The sequence below is a fragment of the Ranitomeya variabilis genome, chromosome 4, assembly GCF_051348905.1.
Source record: "Ranitomeya variabilis isolate aRanVar5 chromosome 4, aRanVar5.hap1, whole genome shotgun sequence".
Taxonomy (NCBI): Eukaryota; Metazoa; Chordata; class Amphibia; order Anura; family Dendrobatidae; genus Ranitomeya; species Ranitomeya variabilis.
The window spans coordinates 134,369,752-134,381,954 of record NC_135235.1 but is presented as its reverse complement, the minus strand read 5'-3'; the positions used below and the strand labels follow the sequence as shown (position 1 = coordinate 134,381,954).

Here is a 12,203-nt window from a genome sequence, read left to right as displayed (position 1 = left end):
CCCTCACATGGCCAAATTGATGGAAAAATAAAAAAGTTATGGCTCTGGGAAGGAGGGGAGTGAAAAACGAACACGGAAAAACGAAAAATCCCACGGTCATGAAGGGGTTAAATTTTTGTGGAAATTTAAAAACTGAAAAGTGGGGCGTGCAATATTATTTGGCTCCTTTAACTTACTACTTTGCTGCACCACTAGTGTTGAGCGATACCTTCCGATATTTGAAAGTATCGGTATCGGATTGGATCGGCCGATATCCAAAAAATATCGGATATCGCCGATACCGATACCCGATACCAATACAAGTCAATGGGACACAAATATCGGAAGTGATCCTGGATGGTTCCCAGGGTCTGAAGGAGAGGAAACTCTCCTTCAGGCCCTGGGATCCATATTCATGTAAAAAATAAAGAATAAAAATAAAAAATATGGATATACTCACCCTCGGACGGGCCCTGGTTCTCACCGCTGCAAGCGTCTGCCTCCGTTCCTAAGAATGCAGAGTGAAGGACCTTCGATGACGTCGCGGCTTGTGATTGGTCGCGTGACCGCTCATGTGACCGCTCACGCGACCAATCACAAGCCGCGATGTCATCGCAGGTCCTGCCGGTTGCACGGCTGAGGTCCGGGTCCGTCGGAGGGGTGAGTATATCCATATTTTTTATTTTTATTCTTTATTTTTTACATGAATATGGATCCTAGGGCCTGAAGGAGAGTCTCCTCTCTTCCAGACCCTGGGAACCATATGCACCGCACATGCCTGGGAACTTATAGGAACTTCCGACTCCGATTTCCGATATCACAAAAATATTGGAACTCGGTATCGGAATTCCGATACAGCGAATATCGGCCGATACCCGATATTTGCAGTATCGGAATGCTCAACACTATGCACCACCTTTTGCTGCGCTTACAGCTGCAAGTCGCTTGGGGTATATCTCTATCAGTTGTACATCGAGAGACTGAAATTCTTGCCTATTCTTCCTTGGCAAACAGCTTGAGCTCAGTGAGGTTTGATGGAGATCGTTTGTGAACAGCAGTTTTCAGCTCTTTCCACAGATTCTCGATTGGATTGAGGTCTGGAATTTGACTTGGCCATTCTCACACCTGGATACATTTATTTGTGAACCATTCCATTGTAGATTCTGCTTTATGTTTGGGATCATTGTCTTGTTGGAAGAAAAATCTCCTTCCCAGTCTCAGGTCTTTTGCAGACTCCAACAGGTTTTCTTCAAGAACGGTCCTGTATTTGGCTCTATACATCTCCCCATCAATTTTAACCATCTTCCCTGTCTCTGATGAAGAAAAGCAGGCCCAGACCATAATGCTGCCACCATCATGTTTGACAGTGAGGATAGTGTGTTCAGGGTGATGAGCTGTGCTGCCTTTACGCCAAACATATCATAAGTTCGATTTTGGTTTCATCTGACCAGAGCACCTTCTTTCACATGTTTGGTGTGTTTCCATGGTGGCTTGTTGCAAACTTTAAATTACACTTTTTATGGATATCTTTGAGAAATGGCTCTCTTCTTGACAGTCTTCCATAAAGGCCAGATTTGTGCAGTGTACGACTGATTGTTGTCCTATGGACAGACTGTCCCACCTCAGCTGTAAATCTCTGCAGTTCATCCAGAGAGATCATGGGCCTCTTGGCTGCATCTCTAATCAGTCTTCTCCTTGTTTGACATGAAAGTTTAGAGGGATGGCCAGGTCTTGATAGATTTGCATTGGTATGATACTCCTTCCATTTCAATATGATCGCTTGCACAGTTCTCCTTGGGATGTTTAAAGTTTTGGAAACCATTTTGTATCCAAATCTGGCTTTAAACTTCTCCACAGCAGTATCACAGACTTGCCTCTTGTGTTCCTTGGTCTTCATGATGCTCTCTGTGCTTTAAACAGAACCCTGAGACTATCACAGAGCAGGTGCATTTATACGGAGACTTGATTACACACAGGTGGATTATATTTATCATCATTAGGCATTTAGGACACCATTGGATCATTCAGAGATCCACAATGAACTGCTCGAGTGAGTTTGCTGCCCTGAAAGCAAAGGGGCCGAATAATATTGCACGTCCCACTTTTCAGTTTTTGAATTTCCACAAAAATTTAAAATAACCAATAAATTTCGTTCAACTTCACAGTTGTGTTCCACTCGTTGTTGATTCTTCGCCAAAAATGTACATTTCATATCTTTATGTTTGAAGCGTGATATGTGGGAAAAGGTTGAAAAGTTCCAGGGGGCTGAACACTTTTGCAAGGCACTGTATTTGTGAAGTTGATGTCACCTTTGTATTGTCCGGTGACATCAAGCCCATGGCTTAGTAATGGAGAAGTGTCTATAAGACGCCTATCCATACTAATCATATAGTTTTATTTTAAACAAACACACAGACACAATAGTTTTTTAATTGAAAGAATGACACAGACTCCTTTCATGATTCTAAATTAAGCCATTTATTGTATTGTACATAAACACACATCCAGAATAAAGTGATTTAATTGAAAGAATGACATATACTCCTTTAATATTTCTAAATTAAGCCATACTCACGTCATCGCCCATTCCATTGAAGCCATCGTCTCCTGTAATAAAGCAAAAATAAAAAAAAACAACCATATCACTCACCTTTCCTTCGTTATGTCCCACACCATAATCCATGTCTTGGCATTAACAGTTTTCAACCTGGACCAAGTGTAACCGTCTGGGCTTAGAACCACTGGGATGGATTACGGCGTGGGACAGAACAACAAACAGGTGAGGAATATGGTTGTTTTTTATTTTTGTTTTATTACAGGAGACGATGGCTTCAATGGAATGGGCAATGACGTAAGTATGGTTTAATTTAGAATCATTAAAGGAGTATGTGTCTTTCAATTAAAGGACTTTATTCTGGCTGTGTGTTTATTTGCAATACAATTATAGGATTAGTAATAGATAGGCATCTTCCCACGCCTCATTTCACAGTGTGGGAACCGTGGCTGTCTAACCAGGGTAATGATTTTACCGCCTATCACAAGCAGTGTTTGTAGCGCTTTCATGCACCTGACAGCATGGAAAACACTGGATGCTCAGGCCCCACATTCAAGAGAATGGGGTTCGAGTACTGTTCTGGTACCTGAACCCAAACTTTTTTTTAACAGTTCGGCCGAACCTTGCCGGACCCAAACATCCAGAGGTCCACCCATCTCTAATTATAATGTTAGTAGTAGTATTACATTATAAAGAAGTGTTGTATTGTCATTACACCGTAGTATTGTAATGTTGTTGGTCAAAAGTATTTTTATGGCATCACACGGTAGTATTATGATATCATTACACAATAGAATGTTTATCAATTTTTCATATAGTCCAAAATTTGTGCAGTCTGCTAAAGGAAGTCCATATTTTTTTCATCTGAAGAATCAATTTACGGAAAGAATAAATTGAGGACTTCAGCTGCTGCAAAACTTTGTTTGCCACCACATTCGAATTATGACAGTACCGGAAGAAGGCACATAAAAACAGTGCCAGCAGGGTTCTCCCAATAAACAATACTATTAGAAGAGTGACACTTCACATAATCGCATAATATTTCCCTTCAAGTGGTCATATCATTAAGTAAATCTGTATACATTTAATTGAGAGGAAATAAATACTCTCCTTTTTGACTCCATGCCAATCTGAGAAGGAAGTAAAGTATTAAAAAAGTTGTAAGAATCAAAATCAAATCAACCAGTGTAATCTGAGAAAAAAAAAAGAAAAAGAAATTCTCCCCATGGCCAAGACAGTCTTTCAGCAAAAAATGGATTGCAATAGTCTGCAGCATTGCAGTCTGCATTCTGTCTGTGGGCCAGCAAACCCCAGCTGTTCTAAGGCTGACCACAGAAGAGAAGGTTCCATCTTTTATTATCAGATCTCTCCTGCTTATCATAGAGGTGTTGTTTCTGCTGTCCTTTATACAATCTTGTCTCTTGTACAAGATTAAGTTCACCCCAAGTCAATTTATAACTAAGCTGAACTGAATCTAGTTAATGTTTACCTGTGAGGCATGACTTTATATAATGTATAATGCTCATTCTTTAAGATTACTGAATTGAAAGGATCTAGTGCATGGATATTTTTATCATTAGTAGCACATTCTAGAATTCTCTAGTCACTAAGAACTTACCCAATGAGTTGGAAGATGCACAGAGATGTCAAGTAGTAGAAAGCAAAAAGTTCTGGTTTTAGTTGTGATCCAGTAGAAAAGACAATGAGAAGCATTTGGTGAAACCTTTTATAGCACAATCAGTTTGGTTGGTTTTCTGTCTCAGAAGGCCTCGTGTTTCATGGCTGCTCAGGTCTCTGTAGATGTATATATACCAGTGAATGCAGATCATCTCAGCAGGGAATCTTCTAAAGGAGTGTGAGAGGATTAGCATACATTATGGAAAGATGTTCAAGTGCCAATGCTATGAATCCCTAAATACGGTAATACAGGTGTGGGGCATTGTGGGCCTCCTAAGGAAATTGGATTATTAGGAGACAATCTATTATCTTGTTATGTGCATATGACAGTTTGTAAACTTGAAAACATTAAGAGCTGGGGAAGGGAAGTGAATTAAAATTCTTATATACAGTATATTCTTTTTCTCTTATTCTTATAAATTTCTTATATATAATAACTGAGAAGATCATTGATCATGATTTCAATGCATGTAATACTTTGAACCTGATGTATGAGAAACAATTATAACACTATACTTGTATGTTAACAAGATTATTAGAATTAACTAGAGATGAGCAAATTTATCTTCGTGGGATTGAATTCTCCTTGCATTTGACAAAACTTCATGTTCTTCATAATATGGATCCTATATATTTAGCTCCTCACAAATTCAGCAAAATGGCAGCCAGCTGTGGCCATCAATTTACTGAACCAGAAAGGGCCAGGCAAAAGTTTAGAAAAAGAACAGTTCTCTCTTCACTGCTCATCTAGCCCAGCACCGAGTATGTTTTTGCATTCGTCGCCATTTTCTGAGACGCGCAACATTTCCATTTTTCGGGATTTGGGGCTAGGTAATGGCTTATTTTTTAATTACTAATTACCAGTAATTACTGATAGATTTCAGCTGGTGTCATGACTTTCAATGGCTTTTTGCACCTCTATTTCTTCATTTGTTGAATACTTTTTCCATGTTATTTCTCATTATTACACATAACAATTTGTGGACTTCTTTGGTTTGATTTCTTCGCCTGTGTGGATTGAATGGGTTTTTATCGACATCTGGTGAGAATTTTTATGTCAACAGCACTTTTAGAAATATATTTACTTATAAAATTTGTGACATGTTCAATACTTATTTCACCCACTATAAGTGCCGTGAGTAAAGCATTGCAGCACATGCTTGTTCATAGTCTTGTTAGATAGTGTGCCATCATTGGAAATTCATAATTTCAAAGGAAGGTCATATAACATAGTGTGCCCTGATGACATTCTGATCACCATGAGAATCTGCTGCCACAGCTTATTGTAAAAGGTAGCGTTACCAATGTGATATGTAATAACTGCTTTCCTGATCTCACTGCAGAGTTGTGTGTGATTACAAGTAGCAAAGTACAGCAGAGTTGAGCTTTGTTTCATTACAAACATTTTTACATCTGCAGTTGTCCTCTCATGGTACTTCCTTCTGCAGATCTGTGCCTGACTGCAACTAATAATTTTCAGCTTCCATTCCACAAGCAGCCTGCGTGTGGGAAAGGGAATGAAGCTGAGCTGAACTTTGTCTAATTTCTACTACATTTACTGCTGCCAAAATTGCACTCTCATAGTGCTTAAGCTACATCTCACAGACAGCTAGTGTGAGTGAAGAGACAGTACAGGAGCCTGACAGCACTGTGTGAGATGAAAGCTGCAGCTACACTTTTTTTTTAATGAGACAAAATTCAGCTCTGATGTACTGTGCTAGTTATAATTAATCACAGCTTTGCAGCTTGAGCTGACAGAACTACGAGAGGACAACAGCAACTGCAGATGTGTTTCTAACGAGACAAAGTTCTGCTGTGTTCCCCTCCTCCCACATTGGCTGCCTGTGAGATGGAAGCTGACAAACTGCTACTTAAAATCACACACAGCTCTGTAGTCAGATCGGGCTACTGTGCAAGTGCCGCTGGCTTCATTTTGCTTGAGAAAAAAATTGTCTGCAGTTAAATGGCACCTGCGGCGGGGTTTGCGCAGTAGCATCTATCGGAACGCGACAAATGCTACTGCGCATGTGCCCCCACAGGCGCCAATGTGATGAAGGTATTTTTTCTTTAACCCGGCAATATTAAAAGCCTAATGCTTTAGATGCTACTGCACAGGCGACACCGCCGCTGCTGGTGCCATTTTGCCTAATGTCAATTTAGTTTTTCCTAATCCCACCATAGTATATGCAACATGTAATATTGGGGGCAGGTCACTAGAGCCCCGCCCACAGGCCCGCCCCGAAGCACCAGACTCTCATTGGCTGAAAACTACAAATACAGATTAAACAACAAGCACAAGATGGATTTAATCAACCAAGGTTTCATTTTAATCAGTATGAAGGTGCCCACCTGACAGTGTCTGTAGTTTACTCAGCAAAATCCCCCTGACAGGTTCGCTTTAAGTGTAGTTATTGTTTCCCTCTAAATTTACTTCCAGTTGCTACTTTGCTGTTACATTCTTGGCTTGCATTATTTGTGCAAAGATGTAACACAGGCTATCTGATATTTAAATAATACTGTATAGTTGTCATTGAAATGTTCCTAGACGGTCATCTCTGTACATGCTACTTTTGGGTGCAGAATAAAAATAATGCTTTGGAATTCCATAGAAATCAATTTGCATATTTAAAGATATCATCTTCTCTGATCTGCTAGTATTGTAGCTATGAGGTCTGAAACTCAGAATGCAGTCAGTATGCAAATGTGTGGTATGTGCACAGTGTATTAAACTTCCCTGATATTTGAGAGAATAGTACTGGAGCTGTAGTGGCAGCGTCTTCTCTGAAGGGTTTGTCAATAGCTGGAAACATTATAGTAAAGCACGGGGGGGGGGGGGGAGTAAAGTGATTCTACTGGAGAATGAAGAAACACAATAAAAGCAAAAATGTGTGCTCCATATCAATCAGATTTCTGTTATTCAATGTATGAATCCTTTTCTATGAGGCTGATAAGAGTTAACCCTATCTAGCCTGACTGTGTGTAAAAGCTAAAAACTTAATGTTGGGTGCATTTCTTAATTTAATGTATAGTTTAAAATATAACTGGTAATAAATGGTACGGATACTAAAAATGTCATCACTCATTTCGTAATACTAGAGATTGGCAACTTTATTTGAGTGAAATTGAATATTGCTTGAATTTTATAAAAAACATATTTTGCTTGCTGCAGTTACCATTTTGTTGAAGGCTAAAAATAAACTGTAAGGTTATGTTCCCACAATGATCTTTTGATGTTGCAGAATTTCTGCACCATTTCTCCACCTTTTATTTAAATTAGGGTACTTGCGATTTCTCATTGCGCTTTTGTGTGTGGTTCATTAAAGGGACTCTGTCACTTGAATTTGGAGGGAACAATTTTCAGTCATATGGGCAGGGTTTTCGGGTGTTTGATTCACCCTTTCCTTACCCGCTGGCTGCATGCTGGCTGCAATATTGGATTGAAGTTCATTCTCTGTCCTCCGTAGTACACGCCTGTACTACCAATCTTGCCTTACGCAGGCGTGTACTATGGAGGACAGAGAATGAACTTCAATCCAATATTGCAGCCAGCATGCAGCCAGCGGGTAAGGAAAGGGTGAATCAAACACCCGAAAACCCCGCCATATGACTGAAAATTGTTCCCTCCAAATTCAGGTGACAGAGTCCCTTTAACATGCGTTTTCATCGCATTTCTGACTGTAATTTTTGTCTCCTTTTGGTGTGTCATGCTTTAACCCCTTAGCGACCACCAATATGCCTTTTCACAGTGGCAATTAAGGGTACTTAAACCACAGCTCCGCATTTTTTAACGGTGCTGTGGATTAAGTGTATAGTGCCCCCTCATAGTCAGAATTTCTCCAAGGTCTCAGCTACCGGGGGTAGCCGAGACCCCAGGTTTTTACCGACCCCGGTGTTGCGATCGCGTTATTAACAGTATAACGACGACCACAAAAAAAGTCAGATTTTCCATTTAATGTCTCTCTCCTCTGAGGTGATCACACATCAGAGGAGAGAGAAACAGGGTCTCCCAGTCTCCCAATCACCCCCTCCTGTACCTCTGGAGTTCGGGAATTCCCCCGGGATGTTCCCCAGGCCGCCGGCTTCTTCTTCCGAAATCTGCTGGCCGGCACCTGGCAACAACAGGAACATTTTCCTATTGGTTAATTTTTATTACTGTGATAGACACTATCACAGTGATCAAAATAAAAAAAAATAGTAAATAAAAATTAATGAAATAAAAAAATAGGTTAGAGTTGGGCTAAAGTGAGTTGGGCTAAAGTTAGGGCTAGGGTTAGCGCTAGGGCTAAGGTTAGGGTTAGGGCTAAGGTTAGGGCTAGGGTTAGGGCTAGGTTTAGGGATAGGGTCAAGGTTAGGGGTTAGGGTTGGGATTGGGATTAGGGTTATGGGTGTGTTAGGTTTGTGGTTAGGGTTATTGTTACGGTTGGGATTAGGGTTAAGGGTATGTGGGGGTTAGGTTTGTGGTTAGGGTTATGGTAAGGATTGGGATTAGGGTTAGGTGTGTGTTGTGGTTAGGGTGGGGATTAGAGTTAGGGGTGTGTTGGGGTTAGGGTTGGAGTTAGAATTGGGGTTTCCACTGTTTAAGTACATCAGGGAGTCTCCAAACATGCCACCACCATTGATTCCAGCCAATTTTGCATTCAAAAAGTCAAATAGTGCTCCCTCCCTTCTGAGCCCTGCCATGCACCCAAACAGTGGCTTTCCCCCACACATGGGGTATAGGCATACTCAGGAGAAATTGCACAATAAATTTTGTGGTCCATTTTCTCCGGATACCCTTGTGAAAATAAAAAAAATGGTTCCAAAGTAATTTTTTTGTGAAAAGAGTAAAATGTTCATTTTTTCCTTCCATATTGCTCTGGTTCTCGTGAAGCACCTGAAGGGTTAATAAACTTCTGTTACATTGACCCCCCCCCCCCCAAAGTCACTTCAAATGTGAAATGATTTTGTAAATTTTGTTGGAAAAATGAAAAATCACTTGTCAACTTTTAACCCTTATAACGTTTCAACAAAAAAAAAATTTGTTTGATGTATAGCAGACATGTGGGAAATGTTATTTATTAAGTATTTTGTGCGACACCACTCTCTGATTTAAGGGCATAAAAATTCAAAGTTTGAAAATTGCAACATTTTCAAAATGTTCGCCATATTTCCGTTTTTTTTCATAAACACAAGTCATATCGAAGAAATTTTACCATTAACTTGAAGTACAATATGTCATGAAAAAACAGTCTCAGAAACAGTGGGATCCATTGAAGCCTTCCAGAGTTATAACTCTAGCAGCAAATTGGCTCTGTCACTAAGGGGTTAAATAAAGTTGCTTTGATTGGGATATTTCCTGGTATTTGGCTTTAACTTGCAGAATTTCCACACTTAATGCAAGTCTATTGGAAAGTTATGCACAGAAAACTCAGAATACCAGCATGAAAAATTGACATTCTTGACATGATTTGAAACATGTACCTCGGGCGAGTTTATGCTGCTTTAAAAAGAAGAACAGTTGACCTAAGATTTCTATAAATCTCATCCACTTTGCTGGAACTGTAAGTTGCTGCGATTTTGTTTCAGCAAAAATATGCAGCTTCAAAAATACACCAAAAGCTCACTGTGGTAAAGTGGCCTTACCACACTGCTCACCTATTCAAGCACCCCCACTGCATCTGGTATGCATGGCCCGCCGTCTGGTCTTCAGGGCCACTTCTTTCTGCACTCCGGTGTCTTGACTCTAGAACAGGACTTCTGGCTGTGACCAGGTCTTGGAGATCATGATCTGTTATGATGTTACAAACTGCTGTGAAATTGAAGCCTGGTCATGACTAACAATTTGGTTCTGGAATGAAGACATCAAGCCTTTGAAGTCACAACATATCGGGACGATACAACATGCACCACAACACTATGACGTTTCATGACCTCTGAGGACTGGAGTCTTCCCTCCAGAACAGGAGTTCGGTCACTATGTGCCATCTATTTCCAAGACTAGGTAGCGGCTCAGAAGTTTTATTCTAGAGCAAAGACAATGTCCGCAACTGTGGAAAGAATAAAGCCTTAGAGCTTAGAACTTAGGCTGGCTGTGGGGGGTGTCAGGATGTCAGGGTGTTGTGAAATTGGATTTTGGGCTCCCCCCGGTGGCCACTGGTGGAATTGAACTTGTGTGCATCATCCCCTCTGTTCACCTGTTCCCATCAGGATGTGGGAGTCGCTATTTAACCTTGCTCCTCTGTCACTTCCATGCCGGTCAACATTGTAATCAGAAGCCTTTCTGTGCATGTTCCTGCTACCAGACAACTTCCAGCTAAGTCGGACTTTTGTCCTTGTTTGTTTTTTGCATTTTGTTCCAGTTCACAGCTGCAGTTTCGTTTCTGTGTCTGGAAAGCTCTTGTGATCTGAAATTGCCACTCTGATGTTATGAGTTAATACTAGAGTCTTAAAGTAATTTCAGGATGGTGTATTGATAGGGTTTTCAGCTGACCATGAAAGTACCCTTTCTGTCTTCCTGCTATCTAGTAAGCGGACCTCGATTTTGCTAAACCTATTTTCATACTACGTTTGTCATTTTCATCTTAAATCACCGCCAATATATGTGGGGGCCTCTGTCTGCCTTTCGGGGAAATTTCTCTAGAGGTGAGCCAGGACTATATTTTCCTCTGCCAGGATTAGTTAGTCCTCCGGCCGGCGCTGGGCGTCTAGGGATAAAACGCAGGCTACGCTACCCGGCTACTGTTAGTTGTGCGGCAGGTTTAGTTCATGGTCAGTTTTAGTTTCCATCCTTCCAAGAGCTAGTTCCTATGTATGCTGGGCTATGTTCTCTTGCCATTGAGAACCATAACAGTTTGACCGGCCCACAAAGGGTTAAATTAATTGGCAGAGAAAGGAGAGAAAAAAGAAGTCTGCTGAAAAATTTTTTTTTTTTTTCCTTCAGTTCTGAGTGTGCTTTCAATTGAATCACTTGCTAGTCTGCCTATATTGCAGCCTTCCTCTCTCTCTCTCCTTCTAATCCTGGAATGGCTCTGTGTTCACCTGTTTAAAATGGATATTCAGAGTTTAGCTGCAGGTTTGAATAATCTCACCACGAAAGTTCAAAATTTACAAGATTTTGTTGCTCATGTTCCTATATCTGAACCTAGAATTCCTTTGCCTGAATTTTTCTCGGGGAATAGATCTTGCTTTCAAAATTTCAAAAATAATTGCAAGTTGTTTTTGTCCCTGAAATCTCGCTCTGCTGGAGATCCTGCTCAGCAGGTCAGGATTGTGATTTCCTTGCTCCGGGGCGACCCTCAAGATTGGGCTTTTGCATTGGCTCCAGGGGATCCTGCGTTGCTCAATGTGGATGCGTTTTTTCTGGCCTTGGGGTTGCTTTATGAGGAACCTCATTTAGAGCTTCAGGCAGAAAAAGCCTTGATGTCCCTATCTCAGGGGCAAGATGAAGTTGAAATATACTGCCAAAAATTCCGTAAATGGTCTGTGCTTACTCAGTGGAATGAGTGCGCCCTGGCGGCGAATTTCAGAGAGGGTCTCTCTGATGCCGTTAAGGATGTTATGGTGGGGTTCCCTGTGCCTGCGGGTCTGAATGAGTCCATGACAATGGCTATCCAGATCGATAGACGTCTGCGGGAGCGCAAACCTGTGCACCATTTGGCGGTGTCTACTGAGAAGACGCCAGAGAATATGCAATGTGATAGAATTCTGTCCAGAAGCGAACGGCAGAATTTTAGACGAAAAAATGGGTTGTGCTTTTATTGTGGTGATTCAACTCATGTTATATCAGCATGCTCTAAGCGTACTAAGAAGCTTGATAAGTCAGTTTCAATTGGCACTTTTCAGTCTAAGTTTATTCTATCTGTGACCCTGATTTGTTCTTTATCATCTATTACCGCGGATGCCTATGTCGACTCTGGCGCCGCTTTGAGTCTTATGGATTGGTCCTTTGCCAAACGCTGTGGGTATGATTTAGAGCCTCTTGAAACTCCTATACCTCTGAAGGGAATTGACTCCA

The 12,203-nt window shown here is 41.0% G+C and overlaps 2 protein-coding genes across 4 annotated transcripts in view; one reads left to right on the top strand and one right to left on the bottom strand.

The window, feature by feature from the left end:
* CDH23 (cadherin related 23) overlaps positions 1 to 12,203 on the top strand; it is a 1,745,895-nt gene that overhangs the window by 1,297,326 nt on the left and 436,366 nt on the right. The window lies entirely within an intron of this gene.
* Positions 1 to 12,203, bottom strand: part of C4H10orf105 (chromosome 4 C10orf105 homolog) — a 50,801-nt gene that overhangs the window by 7,321 nt on the left and 31,277 nt on the right. Inside the window, exon 1 of one of the 3 annotated variants that reach the window (XM_077259287.1) lies at positions 4,152 to 4,207. The exons of the other annotated variants lie outside the window; for them this stretch is intronic. The gene's annotated coding sequence lies outside the window, so the exon portion shown is untranslated. Of the gene's footprint in view, positions 1 to 4,151; positions 4,208 to 12,203 lie in introns of those variants that run through there. 3 annotated transcript variants of the gene reach the window in all.